This window comes from Trichechus manatus, unplaced genomic scaffold (genome assembly GCF_000243295.1).
Source record: "Trichechus manatus latirostris isolate Lorelei unplaced genomic scaffold, TriManLat1.0 scaffold00034, whole genome shotgun sequence".
NCBI classification, from domain to species: Eukaryota; Metazoa; Chordata; class Mammalia; order Sirenia; family Trichechidae; genus Trichechus; species Trichechus manatus.
Window position 1 is genome coordinate 19,977,662 of NW_004443970.1, and position 18,649 is coordinate 19,996,310.

Sequence of the window (18,649 nt, forward strand, 5' to 3'; positions counted from 1 at the left end):
TTACAGTCTTGGAAATCCTATAGTGCAGTTCTACTCTGTCTTATGGGGTCGCTATGAGTCAGAATGTACTCAACGGCAATGAATTTGGTTTTATGCTGAAAACACTTTAAAATATGCATTCCCAGAATGTGTCATAATATTACTTTTCGCCTGTTTCCTGCTAAAGCTTCATGCAAGAGTTTTCATTATTCCTGCCTCCAAGTCCCTGAGCAAACTGTGCTGTTTAATTGCAGAGATGACCCAAATAAAGGGGAAGGGAGAGAGACATGGGCAACTGGGAGGATGCCATGTTTTCGTATTTATCTGCCCAGGTTGGCAGGGTGATTTCTATGGGCTTGGTGCTTTCGTTAGGATCATGATACATCTTTTGAAAGGAAATGGGCATTTTTTTAGAATGAACAATTAGAGAATTGGTTCTGGAGAAGGGTTCTTACTAGATCAGGAACAGCTTTCAACTCCATGACACCTTTCATTTGTGTTAAAAGGTGAAATACTTCTTAAAAAATTATCCTGTGTGATATGATGAACATTTCTTTCCTGCACAGTAGAAAGAAATATGAGTGTCCTGCTTAGGACTCAGGTAAGAGCAAATTTAAAGAACAGGAAATTAAGGGGGCAAATCAGTACCTATCTCTTATGAGGATTAAGTAAGTTAATATTTATAAAACCTGACACATAGTAGGAATATAAGTATTGGCTAAATAGAATTCTATGGGTAACCCTGGTGCCCTTCTACTGGAACATGAGTTTCAAGGGTAACACTATTCATGGCACACAGTAAATGCTCAATAAACATTTGGTGGGTGAAAAATTCAGGGTAACTATAATGATCTCAAAATACGTGAAATGTTCAAATGCATGCTCATTTTGCTTCTCATTAAGCTGTATATGTTAAGGGGTTGGGAGTATAGAATATTGCAGAATCAAACCTGTGAGATTTTTCAACTTCTTTCCTCCCAAACTTGGAATCCATCCATTGTTATTGTTGTTAGTTGCTGTCATTTGGCCAAGAATCATGGTGACCTTATGTATAACAGAATGAAACAGTGCCAAGTCCTGTGCCATCTTTATGATCATTGGTATATTTGAATCTATTGTTGTGGCTATTAAGTCAATCTGTCTCACTGAGGGTTTCCCTTGTTATCACTGGCTTTCTACTGCATCATATGTGATGTCCTTTTCTAGTGATTGGTCTTTCCTGATGACATGTCCAAAGTAAGTGAATTAAAGTTTCACCATCTTTGCTTCTAAGGAGCATTCTGGTTGTATTTCTTCTAAGACTGGTTTGTTCATTCTTCTATACATGTCTCTAAAATAATAATAATAATAATGTTCAGAAAGAATTATTGCATATAAAATATTTTTGGATCTTCAATTTTTATCCACATAAATGTATATCACTCCACCTGGCTTTATGAAATGCTCAAGCTGGTTGTTGAAATGAATGTATAGATGTTATTGTGTTCCTGGAGATTAGAGGTAAACACTTTATAATACCTGAAGGGTCAATTTGTAATCTTCAATAAAGTGCTGGTTGTTCTGTTAGAGATTCCCAACCCCCCTTTTGCAACAGAGCAAGCAAGAGAGGTGCTACAACAAATTACTTGATTAGCTATCTTTCAAAATTAAATTGGTTATGATCTGGATGTTGTCAAAAAAAAAAAAAAAATTCTAAGGCCTGGGGAAGATTACAGTGTTTTTACATTGAAAGCAGCTGCTTCTATTTGTAATGGCATTTTGTTAAAAAAAAAAAGAAAAAAAAGCCTGATCTGACAATCCCCCTTTTTGATTGGAGTTCAAGACAAATGTGAAAAACAGGCAAAAAGGTAAAGCACAAAGAACAGGTTTTATCATGGAAATTATGAAAGACCCTTAACTGTTGCAGTGCTGTGAGATGCTGGTTGGATTATCAGTCAAGAAAGGGAACCCAGCAGTTTGTAATGACAGGTAGTTATGTAAATAGATTTCAGGAGCCAGACAGTTGGGCTTTCCTGGAAAATAGAAGCCCATGGAGCAGGAAGGATGCTAAGAAAGGCTCTGTGTGAATGTATACAACTCTCATCCACACACAGCACAAAGCCCTGGAGTGCCTATTTATGCCTCTGCTGAGGACCACAATTTAACCAGAGTTCCTTTCACGGTTAGAGCATTGCTTTGGATTCCAGACATTCTTCTGTATCTGGTTCATTCCCAGAAGTAACTTTGCAGAGTGTTAAGCTTAGTTCAAGTTTACCTGGAAAAACAACCAGAATGCTCTGAGGACCAACATTTTCTGTGTTATTATCCAGTAAGTGCATGGAGTTGTAACATCTGAAATTCTCCATCCTGGTCATCACAGGGTAAAAAAAAAAAAAGTTAGTTCCATTAGACAGCTTTGTATTGTGCCCTGGTGTGGCAGTGAGACTGCAGAGTCACACAGACCTGAGTTTGGATCTTGCTCTCGTCCCTTAATAGCTTTGTCATGTTGGCTAAACGAGTCAACCTCTCTGAGTCTCAGTTTGTAAAATATAACTAATAAAGACTTGTTCCTGGGTAGTGTAAACAGTTAAATTGATGGACTGCTGACTGAAAGGTTGGAGGTTCCAGTCCACCCAGAGGCACCTCTGAAGAAGGTTCTGGAGATCTACTGAAAAATCATCCATTGAAAATTCTCTGGAGCATAGTTCTACTCTGACACACATGGGGTCACCATGAGTTGGCACCAACTACAAGACCACTGGTTTGGTTTTGTTTTAATCACTGGTTGCTGTTATTGTCGAGCTTTAGAAAGGACATAAAGGGCAGCGTTTCATTAAAGGTCTCCTGCTTTGTGTCCTTGAGCAGATAATGAAAACTCTCTGAATCTCAGTTTCCTCATCTGTAAAATGGAGATAACCATATCCATTTCACAGGGTTTCGTGAGGATTAAAAGAAATGTTTGGCAAGTGTCAAGAATGTAGTAAGCACTGGGTAAGTGCATAAATGGTAGCTGTGTTATCTGCATGATTGCTGGTTGAGGTTACTACTATTAAAAAAACTAAATAATGGACTTTCCTTAGATGATCCTTATCACTTTATACTGTTATATTGATGTCATAGCACTTATTACTATCAGAAATTTTTGCATATTCCTTGTTTCTTATCTCTCTGGGCTTCTATAATATAGATTCATGAGGTCAGGGGACATTGTCCCGTTCACGGCAATCTCCTAGCTCAGTGTCTGATGCATCGTAGGCACTCAGTAAATATTTGTAGAGTGATTGAATGAGTGAATGAATGAATTCAGTCTTTAGGCAGAACACCACTTTCTCCATCCCTTTTGCATCCCTGGACCACTGCGGAGTGGGCTCCCCAGCATCTGCCTGATTGATTCTTCTGCTTTATGCCTCATTCACTGAAAACACTCTCCCCACCTCTTGGCATATTCTCAGGCCACCTCCTTCCTCTGCCTGCTCCCCTTCCCCCATCCAGTGTGTGCTCAGGGAATGCAAACTAATTTAACCAAAGCCAAACATAATTAGGAGAGTAAATCTGCTGCCGCCACTGCTTCTGCTGGTGCTGCTGCTGGTACTGGAGCAGCAGAAAAAAAACCATAGAGTACATTCCAAAATGAAATCCAATCTTATGGCTTCTTGGACCCCCTGCCGTTAGCGCACTCACTTCAGTTGTGGGCTGCCTGCCTTCCCACCAGCCTGGACAGGAAAGAGTGAACTGCATTGTGGTGCCATTTTACTGTCCTGTTGGGTGAGGAGGCAGAGCTAACACCCACCCACCCTCTCCGTGGGGTCAGCTAGATGACAACTTTTTTTTTTTAACTTGCCAGTTCTCAGAGGTTCAAGGTTAGTGATATTTGACCCAAAGCGTTTCCAAATTCTGGGCTGTTTATTTCCTTCGATGATTCGTTCATTAGTTTTCTTGCACATTCAGTCATTCATTTGTCCGCGTGTTAGTTCATCTACCAGCGCTATCTGGCTTGCACCAGGCACTGTGCTGAGTATTAGAATTACAGTGGAGAGCAGAGGCATCTCCACTGAAAGTGGGTAGCTTGGGGCCTACAATTTTTGGAAAACTAGTCTAGGAGCTAGTCCCACTGAGAGGTTGAAGGTTCGAGTTCACCTAGATGCTCCTTGTAAGAAAGGCCTGGTGACCAACTTCTGAAAAACTACTCACTGAAAACCCTACAGAGTGTAGTTTGACTCTGTCTGACACACATGGGGTGGCCTGAGTCAGAGTCGACTGGATGGCGCCTGAGTTTAGTCTCGAACCTAGGATGTTCTTGGTTTCTTTTGGTTAGATATCTAGACAGATCCCACCCCATGTATTTCCCAAGGGCATGAAAGCTCAGGCATTTGAAGAATTAACAAAGCAGGCACTGTCACTTTAGCTTCGATTTTACATTTCTTTGGATTATTTGAGGTAGGGGGGTCTGATGTGGAACATGGGCACGCGAGGGTCCTCACTTCTCATCACCGCCCTGAAGTCCCACTTTAGCCGACCCCTGGCATGTGCACTGGTCGTGAGCAGAACACACCCCACCCTCATGGGAATTACAGTACTGTGTTAATAGAAAGGCACAGAGATCCTTGGTTACTCTTACATTGATTGAAAGCTACTGAGGAGCTACTGAGGAAGCTACTGCGACTTTCCTGAAGCCAGACATTATACATCAGTCTGGGCTTTGATGTCTAACTCTCAACTCAATCCCCAAACGTCAGTATTATCTAGGGACCACTCATCAGGCATAGAAAGAGGAAAGGGCCTCTGTAACTGGGAAGAAAGGGAATGATAAAATATATGAATCTCAAGTGTTAAGGACTGAATTACCAAAAAAAAAACCAAAAACCAAACCTGTTGCACTCAAGTCGATTCCGACTCATGGCGACCCTGTAAGACAGAGAGAACTGCCCCATAGGATTTCCAAGGAGTGCCTGGTGGATTCAAGCTGCCAACCTTCTGGTTAGCAGCTGTAGCTCTTAACCACTACACCACCAGGGTTTCCATAGTGTACTGACCTGAACCAGAGCGTGCCTTCCCAGCCACGTAAGAAGGGACATGGGTAATCCGGGAAGGATAAGAGTGTCTCCTTTGAGACTCTGTTGTTATTGTTTACTGTTTGCTTTCTGTAGATAATAGTAATGGCTTGCATTTTGCCAAGACTGTGTAAGTGTCTCATGTGTCTGGCTCAATCCCAGATGAAGTAGCACCCATGGAATGATTGATGCCAGTGGGTGTACGTGCCTCATTCCCAGCAGTCCCATGGCTGCCTGGAAGTTTGAAGTACAGCCTGTCTGCATATGCAGTGCAGATGGACAGACAGAGCATGCACTACCACAGTGTGACAAACTGACAGACGGGTGATGGGAGAGATTGGTAGTCAGCGATATCATCTGGTAGTGTTCTAGGTCCAGGGCTGTAGCAGTGAGCACAAGAGACAAGAACTTCTGCCTCATGCGGCTCACCTCCTAGTCGGGAGTGACAGACAATAAACAAATAAGCATATAGAAGAGAGCTCAGAAACTTTAGTGATTGATAACAATGCCGACTATGGCATTTGCGAGCTCTGCTAATGCGTCTCCCTGGAAACTGGAGTGGTTGATAAGAAGATTAAGAAACTAGAAAAGTCATAATGGTGGATTGGTGGACTTTTGAGTTACAGAAGCCTGTGGATCATGATGGATATGGGATTCTGTCAGTTACATTCTGGCTGGGAAGAAATTCAATTAAAATATATATGTCTAAACTTTCTTCTTAAGGTATTTGTTCCAGAAATCAGAGCTCCCTTTTAGTGCTTGTTAATATCAGGAAATGAATATCTGATTACATTTTTGAAGGTGAGTCCCTAAGTAGCAGGTGGAATCTCATCATATCTTCTGCATAATTCATTATAGGGAAGGTCCCTTGAGTTCTGCTTTCAAAACTTGAGGAGAAAAATGGATCTGGTTTGGGGGTCAGAGGAGTTTTTAACCTTTCTGGATAACTGCAAATACCTAATGTGGTTCCAGGAACAGATGCATTAGGATTTCTCTAGAAATGAGAGAGGAGCTAAGACTTCCCAGTAGGAAGCTTAGGTCATTCTCTCAGCCTGGTGTGGGTATGAAGGGAGAAGGGGCGGGGGCAAGGCAGCAAGTGAATGTGGCAGGCACGTTGCCCTGTTTATCCATCAAGCATTTCTCAGGAATCACTTCCCATGCTTGACTAGAGCTTATTATCACAGGCACGCTATGGGACATTATTCTCTCTGTTTTCGCTGCAGCTGCCCTGCCGTGGAAGCCACAGTAGGTGATGCTTCCACATTACATTTCGAAGTGTTTGCCGAGCCAGAATGGGCACTTGCAATTGTTCATGATGATGACGCGTTCATCCCTGCCACAAAGTCCTTATGACTCTCAACTGAGCATGGGGCTGCTCTGGGGGGATGGGCAGACCCCGTCCTCTGCTCTTCTTTTAGACCCCTGGCCTGGCCTACAGCAGAACTGGGACCCTGGACGTGATTGGGAGAATGTCATTGGCTAAGTGCTTGGCTGCTAACTGAAACGTTGGTGGTTCGAACCCACCAGCGGCTCCGGGGAAGAAAGATGGGGCAGTCTGCCTCCGTAAAGATTACATCCTCGAAAACCCTGTGGGACAGTTCTACTCTGTCCTGTAGGGTTGCTATGAGTCAGAATTGACTCAACAGCAATGGGTTTGGTTTGGTTTTGGTTTTGTATTTGCTTTAGTCCCTGCAATGGAGGGGGAGGGGGCGGGGATTGTGGCCTGGGGTGTGGAAGACTCTTGGCTAGAGCCATGTTTATCAAGCCAACGAACATTTTCTTTGTTTTACCTTTAATTCAACAACCTAAATAATTTCTTCCAGGCTTTTAAAAAATAAATTTAATTTTATAAAATTGGAATTATTAAATATACATATACACACACAGAATACATATAAAGTGATGTTGTTGTTAGCTGCCACCGAGTCAGCCCCCTACTTCTGGTGGCCCCATGCACATCGGGATCAGACCATTGTGATCCATAAGAATTTCATTGGCTGATTTTTGGAAATTGATTTGTCAGGCCTTTCTTCCTATCTGTTTTAGTCTGGAAGCTCTGCTGAAATCTGTTCAGTATCATAACAACACCCCAGCCCCGGATGAAGGATGAGGGTGGTGGCCGCGCATAGGATGCATTAGCTGGGAATCAAACCCGGGTCTCTCGCATGGAAGTCAAAAATTCTACCACTGAACCACATTACCCTGACTGCTGGTTGTTGTTAGGTGCTGTCAAGTCGGTTCCAACTCCTAGCTACCCTGTGTACTACAGAACAAAATGCTGCCCGGTCCTGTACTATGCTAAAAATCGTTATGCTTGAGCCCATTGTTGCAACCACTGTGTCAAACCATCTCGTTGAGGGTCTTCCTCTTTTTCCCTGACCCTCTATTTACTAAGCATGATGTCCCTCTCCAGGGACTGATCCCTCCCGACAACACATCCAAAGTATGCAAGACGTAGTCTCACCATCCTTACTTCTAAGGAGCATTCTGGTTGTACTTCTTCCAAGACAGATTTGTTCTTTCTTTTGGCAGTCCATGGTATATTCAATATTCTTCCCCAACATTACAATTCAAAGGCATCAACTCTTCTTCTGTCTTCCTTATTCATTGTCCAGCTTTCTTTTGCCTATGATGAAATTGAAAATACCATAGCTTGGGTCAGGCACCTTAACACCTTAGTTTTCAAGGTGACATCTTTGCTCTTCAACACTTTAAAGAGGTCTTTTGAAACACATTTGCCCAATGCAACGCGTCTTTTGATTTCTTGACTTTTGCTTCCGTGGGTGTTGATTGTGGACCCAAGTAAAATGAAATCCTTGACAACTTATCTTTTCTCCGTTTATCATGATGTTGCTTATTGGTCCAGTTGTGAGGATTTTTGTTTTCTTTATGTTGAAGTGTAAGTCAAGAAGTGAAGAATTCTACCACTGAACCACGTTACCCTGCCTGCTTGTAATGTACCTATTTTGACTATTTAGATCACAAAGCTCTTGAAGATGGGGATTTTTTTTTTTTTTTTTTTAGTAAATATTTCAGTTTCATGTCCATGACCGTGAGGGCGTTCAGTAATTGTGTTACAAAGAAGTATTTTGCTCCTGAACTTGTCTCTTTGATATTGTAGCGTATTTAGCTTACAGATTTCTTTTGTCCCCAGGTAGAGAAACATCGTGGACTCTTTGTGTCTGGCCATGTTTCAAGTAGAATTAGGACAGGGACTGGTCTAAGGGCCTCCTGTCCCAGCTCTGCCTCTGAGCATATCTATTGTCCCCGCTGGTCACCCCTGTAGGTCTTAAGAGACAGCACCCGAAGATTACCCATAAGCACAGTCCCAGTGCCTTGTATCTCATCTGGCCCTCCCCGACCAGTGCTTTGTCAGTGATTTACGCACCCGTGCACGTGGACCTGCCCTGCCTTTTCTCATTTATGCCTGGATTAGAGGGGGGGATGTGACGGACACTTAGCCAGAAGAGGAATTTAAAAAACAATAATAATATCTAACATTGTCAGGCACCAGTCTGTGTTCTTTACATATATTAACTCCTTTACCTCCTTAACAATCTGGTGAGGTAGGGTCTGGATAAATGTTGGGGGGGTGCTTAATCAGCTGATCCAGAAGAGGGTTGATCTAGTAAAGGTGTTTTCAGGGCTCCATCCCACTTGATTAAGAGATAGCCACAAAGAAATGTAGGTCCTAGAGGGGCCAAGCTCCCTTCCTCTCTGTGTGGGGTCTGCCTACCTGGCCTCACAGTACATGTAAGGAAGGGGCCTTTCTAGCTCACATGTGGGTCTCAGTTTCCTTATCTGTAAAATGAGACCAGTAATATCTACTCTCACATTTTTTGTGGCGATTAGATATTAAGGAGTCCCTGGATGTATAAACAGTTAATGCAGTCGGCTGCTAACCAAAAGGCTGGTGGTTCGAGGCTACCCAGAGGCTCCAGGTGATCTACTTCTGAAAAATCAGCCATTGAAAACCCTATGGATCACCATTCTACTCTGACACACATGGGATCACCATGAGTTGGAATCAACCCAACGGCAACTGATTCGGTTAGATATGAGACATACAGAGTGTTGGTACCATATATCAGCTAGTCAGCCAAGCAGCTAGTAAGTGCTCAATAATTTACATATGTTCTTTTTTCTTTCTTGCCTACCCAGAAAGGTTAAGTTCTATGAGATAGGTAGCATGATTAGTAAGTCCACTTTACAGATGAGGAAATGAAAACACAAAGGTTAAGTAACTTGCCAAAATCAAACACCAAGTAAGTGGCAAAACTGGAATTCTAACCCAGGGATCTGATCCTGGAGCCTTCTATAGGAGGGCTGGCAAGTTCAAAGGCACTGAGGTAGCCTGCAATTGGCATGCTTAAGGCATAACGAGGCCAGCATGACGGGTAGAGTGAGCACAGGACAGAGTATGAGGAGGTGAGGACAGAGATGGGATAGTGAGCAGATGAATAGCTGAGGGCCTGGTAGGCTATTCTAAAGACGCTGCCTTTTATTCTACATTGATTGGGAGCCTATTGAGGGGTTTTAAGCTGAGAAGTGACAGGACCTGTGTTTTGAACCCCTGTATTAAAACTCTCCTCCTTTCTTTCTAACAATAGCTCCCATTCACTGGACATTTATTGCAGGCATCACTGTGCTAAGTGCTTTTCATGCACTTTATTTAATTTTTAAATCAAAATTAAAAGGTGGGACTTACCAACCTCAATTTAGAGATGAGGAAACTGAGGCTCAGAAAGATTCAGTAACTGGTAGAAGGTCCTGTAACTTGTAAAGGTTATAATCAAGTTTTAACCCAGGGTTGTTTGATTCTAAGAAGTCCGTGGATGGTACAAATGATCAGTATGCTCAGCTGCTAACCAAAAGATTGGAAGTTTGAGTCCACCCAGAGGTGCCTTGAAAGAAAGGTCTGCTGATCTACTTCCAAAACATCAGCCATTGGATACCTCATAGAGTACAGTCCTACTCTGCAACGTGTGGGGTCACTACGAATCGGAATCGCTATGATGGCAATTGGTTACTTGTTTGGTTCTGAAACCAGTATACTTTTTCTCTCCCATCTCCTAAGCGTTCCTCATCTGCTGTTGTTTTGCTATCCTGATCTACAGACTTGGTTCCAAATGGTCCACATTTACAGGGAGAGCTCCAGACTGAGTTAGGGCTTGAGTAGCAGTGTCGTTAACACAGAGGCCAGGGAACGTATGCTAATGCAATCATCACTATACTCGTCACTGAGCACCGTCATGGCACAGAGGAGGAAGATAGGATGGGAAGACAAGAGCTCATGAAAATTAAGCTGGTTGACCTGAATTCCCGTTTACCACCAACTAGTTGTGTGATCTTGAGCACCAGCATTTGCCACAACTGTAATCAAAAGATGATTTGTAAATTTGTGACTTAATGTCTGTATTTCCCAAGAGGCTTCAGGGGAGAAGGGTCAGTGTTGATCTCATAATGCTGTATCCTCAATAACTGAAGCAGTGTTTGGCATGCAGTAGAAGCCCAGTTGTCATGTGTTGAATGAAAAATAATAATAGCTAGCAATTATGGATGGTTTTCTCCCCGCCAGTTATATCCCATGCATTAACACATATAATTTAATCATCATAACTATTTAAGAGTGGATAATATTATCATCATCTCCATTTCACAGAATAGGAGACTGAGGTCAGTGATGCTGAACAACTTGCCCAAGATCACATAGATTAACACATAATGAAGTTAGCCTAAGTTTCCATGTACCTGGATGGAAAATTTGAGAGCTGGACTAGCTCATGGCAAAGGGCTCTTCCAGTTCTAAAATTAGCCCTGAGTCTCAGTCCAATGCTCTATCTTCTCTATCTCACTGCCTCCCTATAACTCAGAGGAGTGTAATTTTAGGACAAATGCATGCTTTTCGCAAAGTTCATTTTATTCCCTCTCTGCATTCCTTTTTCAGGGAAACATGATATAACGAACCATTTAGCTTGGCTGTCTTGCTGTAGAAGGTGGTGAGCTGGAGGGGAGCCTCTTTGCAGAACTTGGCTTACGGGTATGGGATTTGAACTTGTGCCTCTGCTGGCAGGACTCCTCCTGGTGCTCAGATGAGCAATGCTTATGCAATTTGCTTCCCCTCCCTACACCACAGGACACCGATCTTCTTGAAATTACTCGTATGTCTTGTCTTTTCTGAAGCAGATGTGTCATCTGAAACCTTTTATGGCTTTATAGGAATCTAAAGGGGCTTTCTAAGCATGGGTGGGCTAGGTTTATCTGCCTGTCTTTTCCCCTCACACTCAGTTAACCCCAAAGGAATGAGACTGGGTAGGAAGTTAAGCTTCTCTTTGACTTTGGCCCCACCACATTGGATGATGAGAGGGCATGAAACCCTGTCATTGGAGAAAGAGTTGAAAGATTCAGGGATGATTAGCCTGGAGAAAAGAAAGGACCATGGGACCATGACTGGATCCTGAAATACTGTATGCCCTTTTATTAAAGGTTCTCTACCTTTAATCTTTTGGTTGTGATCCATAGAGTTCTCACTGGCTAATTTTTGGAAGTAGATTGATAGGCCTTTCTTCCTAGTCTACCTTAGTCTGGAAGCTCTGCTGAAACCTGTCCACCATGGGTGACCCTGCTGGTATTTGAAATACCAATGGCATAGCTTCCAGCATCATAGTAACATACCAGCCACCACAGTATGACTTATTGACAGATTGTGGTGTTGGTGAAGAATACTGAATATACCCTGGACTGCCAAAAGAATGAACATATCAGTCTTAGAAGAAATACTACCAGAATGTTCCTTAAAAATGAGGATGATGAGACTTCAGTTTGCTTACTTGGGATATGTCATCGGGAAAGACCAATCGCTAGGAAAGTACATCACGTTTTGTGAAGTAGAAGGCCAATGAAAATGAGGGATACCCTCAGTGAAGTGCGTTGAACCAATAGCCACAACAACGAACTCAAACATACCAGCAATCATGAAGACGGCACAGGACCAGGCAACATTTTCTGTTATACATGGGGTCGCCATGAGTTGGAGCTGACTCTATCGCAACTAACAACAACAGCATCTTTAATCTTTAGGCTGTTCGGGTGGCAATTCAGCTCTTATTCTGGGAATCCAAGGAAACTGGAAGGATGGGACAAGTGCGTTCTCCACTCCCTGCTCTCCAAAAGTGCATGCATGTTGACTGAACCCAGTGGCCAGGAATGTTGTCCAAAGTTTTAAGCATCAGTTGAATGCTTGTTCTAGATAATATGTTGAGGGTCCCACTCTTCTTGACTTGCTATATTTATCCCATTTATAGAAATTAAGTTTGGCATACTTTTGACTTCTTTCCTTCATTTTTAACTCCAAAATACAGAGTCCTCTTCCTTTCTTTGAATCAGTTTAAAATGATGAAAAGATGCTCTGTAAGAATTTACTTTATAAGGATTTAGAGCAAACGGGGTAGCTTCATTTGCGCTGTAAGAATTTATTTACTTATCCATTCATTCATTTGACAAATGTTGATTGAGTATATGTCCCTGGGTGGCACAAACGGTTTGTGCCTGACAGCTAACTCAAACTCACTCAGTGGCACTGTGGAAGAAAGACCCGGCGGTATGCTTCGGTAAAGATTACAGCCAAGAAAACCCTATGGAGCAGTTGTACTCTGTAACACATGGGGTTGCCATGAGTTGGAATCAACTTGATGGCAATTGGTATAGATCTGTGCCAGGCACTGGGTTGTAACAGTGACAAGACAAACTCAGTCAGTACTCTAATGCAGCTCACATTCTAAAGCAGGAGACAGACAGTAAACAAATAAATTAGCAAAAAAAAATTGTAAGGATTGATAAGTGGTATGAGGATGAAACAGAGGAAAGACATCCACCTTTAGATGAAGGTGGCTCAGGAAGGCTTCTCTGAGGAGATGACTTTTAAATTATGTTAGGAATGAGAAGGTTCAACCCAGGGGAAATCACTATTTGTATATCAAGGAAAATATATACATTTGTCTCTAGAGCCTAGTCCAGTATATCGTCTCTCCTTCCCACAACTTCACTGTTCTGTGTTTCGTATTTCAATTCTGTTAGTGCAATTAAAAACAAAAAACAAAACATTTATTGAATACATTCCACATATCGTGAACTCTGCTGGATTCTTTATATTTTTAAATTTAATGTATGTGTTAACCCAATATGGTAGAAATTGACATTGATGAGGTAATGGGTTCTTAGAGTGTAAGCAACTGACCTACAGTGAGATGGCTAATAAGGGTTAGAGGTAAGATTTGGATTTTTATGTCCAGTGTCTCTCCACTGAATCACACTTTGTAAATCCTCCAGGAGACCCCTGGGGTTCTGGGCTGCCTGGAGGTAGCTGAGACCTTCTCCACTGAGGGGACCAGTTAGCTCTCTTTATGACTCTGGCCCTCTATTTGGGATTCAGGGACCTTGATTCCCATCACTGAAAGTAGTCAAGTTTGTGGTCCTACTGAGATTTGGAAGGAAGTCCCAGGAAAATGGAGTAGGAAGAGGGAAGCAGTACATCAGGAGTGGAGTCATTGGGTGTTGCAAATGGTTAATGCACTTGGCTGTTTACTGAAAGTTTGGAGGTTCTAGTCCACCCAGAGGCTCCTTGGAAAAAAGGCCTGGTGATCTTCTTCTGAAAAATTGGCCATTGAAAATCCTGTAGTGCACAATTCTACTCTGACACACATGGGTTCTGTGGGTTGAAGTCAACTCAGCTGAAGCTGGTAGATCAGGAGCAAGGCAGAAGAAGAAGAATTAGCAGCCCAGGAAGCAAGCCCAGGCCTTCAAGGGTCACAGAGAAGTGGAAGTAGTTGTAAATTATGGCAGTTTCTTTAGATACCCTGAGTACTTCAGAATGAGTCTTCCTATGGAGTCTCTCCAAGAGCCAGCACTTGGCAGGATTTGCGCAGCTGCCTTGGTTGGACACAAACGATATCACTGAGTTAAAGAATAAATCCCAAACTGAGAGAGATCGCTAGTCCTAGATTGAGGGAGACTAAAGGGAAAAAGGCACAGAAAGTGAGGAGAGTGGGCAGCCGGCTACTGACCTACTTTGCTTGTCTTCCCCCTGGTAGATTGAGTAGATCAGGGGGAGAAGAAGTATGTGGGTCACTCCTCACACTTCAGTACACCCACGGGCTCAACTGAGGGTAAATTCTGTCATACTAAATTCATCAGACAACTGGAGCTCATAACAGTGAATATGTTTTGCAGAATCAAAGAGGAAGTTGTAGCCAATTGACTTAAAAGGGTTGTGGTTATCGTTAGCTGCCATCGAGTCAGCTGCCGACTCATAGCAACCCGTGCACCATGGAACCAAATGCTGCCTGGTCCTGCACCATCCCTATGACAGGCTGTGGATCGGACCATTGTGATTCATTGAGTTCCCATTGGCTGATTTTCAGAAGGAGATTGTGAGGTCTTTCTTCCTAGTCTGTCTTAGTCTGGAAGCTCCAGTGAAACCTATTCAGCATCACAGCAACACACAGCCTTTATTGTAGTGGTGGTTGTACATGTGGTGCATTGGTCAGGAATCAAACCCAGGTTTCCTGCATGGAAGGTGAGAATTCTACCACTGGACCGCCACGGCCTTACTTACCAGTGAGGATCTCTGAAATTCCATACTGCTTCTAATCCTCAGACAGGTGCCATAACCCACTGTCTCATACTGATCACTTCTTGGCATCCTCACTGAGCCTTATACATTCTTTGCCTTACATCATACTGCACTGGGCTGCTTCCTCTCTTTCTCTCCATCTCCACTCTGAGCTCCTTGTAGAACAAGACCTGATCTAACTTAATCCCTGCATCCCCAGCTCCGGGAACATACTTGGCTCTCAACAAATGTTGCAAGAATGAACAAATAAAATCAGTACTTCTTGACTAAAGCAGTCTTTCCAAAGACTCAGAAACCCAAGCTATCCACCTTTTTATTCATCCATTCTGTTTATATTATTAAGTGCCTACTCAGTGCCAGTAACTGTGTAAGGAGTTGGAAAAATCAGTTGTCGTCAAGGTGATTTCAGCTCACGACAACCCCATGTGTGTCAGGATACAGCGGTGCTCCACAGGATTTTCAGCGGCTGATTTTTCGGAAGTAGATCACCAGGTCTTTCTTCCAAGGCAACTCTGGATGGACTTGAACCTCTACCCTTTCAGTTAGCGGCTGAACATGTTAACTGTTTGTACAACCCAGGGACTCTAGGAGTTGGGAATACAGTGGTAAAGAAACAAAAAGACAAGATCTCGGCTCTCTCAGAGCCTATTATCTGGAGGAGGGAATGTGGAAGGGGGCAGGTTAAGCTAGCAAACAGATACACAGATGTAATAATACCGTAGATAACTTGGACGGTGATTGTGTTCGGAAGAAAATGAAACAGAATAATGGATAGAGTACCAGGGTTACTTCAGTTAGGGTGGTACTGAGGCAAGGTCTGTCTATGGGAGGTGATGTTTGAGCTGAGACTTAAATAATGAGGAGGATTCAAGTGTTGGAAGACATGGAGGACCAGCCTTATAGGCGGAGAAAACAGCAAGTGTCATGACCTGGAAGTAGAAGTTAATCCAGGGTGTTTGGAGAGCAGGAAGAAAGGTGGCTGGTGGTGAGCAAGGTGAGAAGGGCAGAGGGGTCTGGGATGATGTCAGAGGGACAAGTTTGTCTAGTTTGACATCTTCTGAAGCCGGAAGAGTTCCAGTTCATAGGAGAGTAACTTACGTGTTTCTGCTATGAGAAAAGCTGCTTAAAATTACATTTGATGTTTATGTCCAGGAAGGGGAGCCCTATGGATCATCATGTCCTGCATAAGCCATGGGGCTACATTCTTGTGGAGGCGAGAGAGGGAAGCCAGACCTCGCATTTTCTCCCCATTAGATCACAGGAGGTCTGAGTGGCCACCCATGGTGGTGGTTCTGACTTGGTGCAGTTTACGCCTGGCTTTTGCTTTGTTAAAAGCTTTGTTTCCTTTGTGTTCTAGCAAAAAGGCAAGGCAGACCTGACTTTTAGGGACCATGTCTCTGGCTGTTATTAGCCGTGTGTCACTGGTATGAGCTTTTCGGCTGCCTGTGTCCTGCAGTTTGGTGGCAGGGATATGGGAAGTGGCCTCTTGTGATGCAGTTGTTTTGTTTGTCCTTGGTTTTTGCATTTTCATTAAATTATAGCTGTCTCTAATTGCTTCTCTGCGGCCAATAATGCCTGTTGATTGGAATTCTATGGAAAATAGAGTTTGTTTTATTAAATAGTGTTTCTCAAGGGATTTGGTTTTCTTTTTCTTTCCCTTTCTTTCTTTTTTTTAAAAATTTGTTGCAATGCATAATCACTTGCTTCTGTGCTGGAATTACTCTCCAAGCGTCTACATTCGTGTATTATCCTTCCCTTTATTACTGCAGAATCAGTTTAGCCTTCAGTTAGGATGACTGGACAGAATCAAATGAAATAAAATCAGTATCTATTTTGCATGAGGCATTGCTCCCAAAGCCAGCGCGGCCCCCTTGCTTGCTAAGTTTTTGTGGTTTTAATTAATTAAATTAAAATTAATCAATACCTGATCTCATTGAAGCCTCATAACACCTTTGGTACATAGATATAAGCAATCTGCATTTTACAAATGAAGGAATGGACTCTTTTCCCGAAAGAGGTAAAAAGACTCTTCTAAGGCCATTCATACGAGTGTCAGAGCTACAGGGCCAGTCAAGCTCCTGGAAGCCCAAAGCTACCCCTCTCATCCCCATCTATAGTGTTCATTGATGTTGTTAGTTGCCATTGAGACAGCTCCGACTCATGGCAACTCCCATGTACAACAGAACAGAATGTTGCCCGGTCCTGTGCCATCTTCAGGACTGGTGGTGTGCCTGAGTCCATTGTGGCAGCCACTGTGTATCTGGAGTGCCTTCCCACCTAGGGGGCTCATCTTCCAGCACTAGTTGGGCAATATTCTGCTGTGATCCATAGAGTTTTCATTTGCTAATATTTGGACATAGATTGCCAGACCTTTCTTCCTAGTCTGTCTTAGTCTGCAAGCTCCACAGAAACCTGTCCACCATGGCGGTATAGCTTCTTACTTCATAGCAACACACAAGCCACCACAGTACAACAAAGTGGCAGACGAACGGTGGATCTGGGGTACAGTTTTCTAAAATACGAGAAAACAGGAAAAAAAAAATGCTCCTGAGACTTTAGAATAGAACAAATGATGTCTAGTGACATGTTTTAGTGACTCCCTTGTACACTATTGATAATTAATGCCTCCTCTATATCTGGAGTAAAAGAAGTTCTATTTTTACTACAGGGTTGCTATGAATCAGAATTGACTTGATGGCAATGGGTTTGGTTTTGGTTTTTTATACAGTAAAATACTGGGACTTGGGAGTATAATGTCTAGATTGAATCTTATGTTTATCATGTACTAGTTAAGTGACCTTGGTGAAACTCCTTGAGCTCTCTGAGGCTTACTTTCTTCATCTATAAACTGGAAATAATACTATATAACCCAAATGAATGTTCTAAGAGTTAAATAAGACAATTTTGTGAAGTGCTTAGCTCATGTCCTGGCGCAGAGTAAGGACATAATAACTGTGAATTCTTTATTATTGTTACTGTTAGCATGTTAAGGAGCCCAGGTGCATGCTTGTGTGTGTCTCTTAGGTGGGTAGAAGGTGGTTTGGTGGCCCTCAAAAGTGACAGATGATTGTTCTAGAAACCATTCCTAAGACAGGCCTCAGAGTTACCATACAAATGTGAGTCGTTAGAGTATTTAAGCATATAAAAGGTATCTTTGATGGTAGTTTTAAAGTGGAGGCATTTGCCCAAGTAAGGACTATTGATAGATGCCTTAGTTTGCTAGGGCTGCCGTAACAAAATACCACAAAATCTGTGACTTTAAAGAAATTTATTTTCTCATTCCAAAGAAAACCAAACACATTGCCGTTGTGTCGATTCTGACTTATAAGGACAGAGTAGAACTGCCTCATAGGGTTTCCAAGGAGTGGCTGGTAGATTCAAACCGCTGGCCTTTTGGTTAGCAGCTGAGCTCTTAACCACTGCATCACCTTTTATGAGCCTCCCTTCTAGTTTCTGGTGCCTGCCGGTGACCCTTGCTGTTTCTTTGCTTTGACGCATTTACCTTCGTGGTCAAAATGGCACCTCCCCCGTGTGGGTCACTGTGTCACTTCTGTTCTTTTTATGAGACTCCACTCAGAAGAGATTAGGTTTAGGGCCCACCTTGCTCTGGTATGTTCTCATCAATATAGCAAAAAAAAAAAAAAAAAGACAAAAAAACCCTATTTTGAAACAGGGTCATACTTACAAGTACAGCAATAGGACTTTAACATAACTTTTTGGGTAACACAATTCAACCCATAACAATAGGGAATATAAAGTTCCGGTGTGTAGAGAAGCTGGCAGACAGGTGGTACATTAGAAGCAGATATGCAGGCCCTGAGAGCAAAGGCATGGCCTGTCTTTGGGGTGGGGATGGGAACGGGGAGGCAGGGCAAGGACAAGGAGAGTGAGCATAAAAGCCAAACCAGCAATAAATCTCACCTGACCATTGGTAAGCAGCCTCCAAGAGAAAGGGAAGAAGAAAAAAAGTGACCAATTATTTAAGAATAATGATATTAATCGCATCTTA

At 42.7% G+C, this 18,649-nt stretch overlaps 1 protein-coding gene across 4 annotated transcripts in view; it reads left to right on the top strand.

The window, feature by feature from the left end:
• LDB2 (LIM domain binding 2) overlaps window positions 1–18,649 on the top strand; it is a 473,762-nt gene that overhangs the window by 122,796 nt on the left and 332,317 nt on the right. The gene's annotated exons all lie outside the window — the stretch shown is intronic.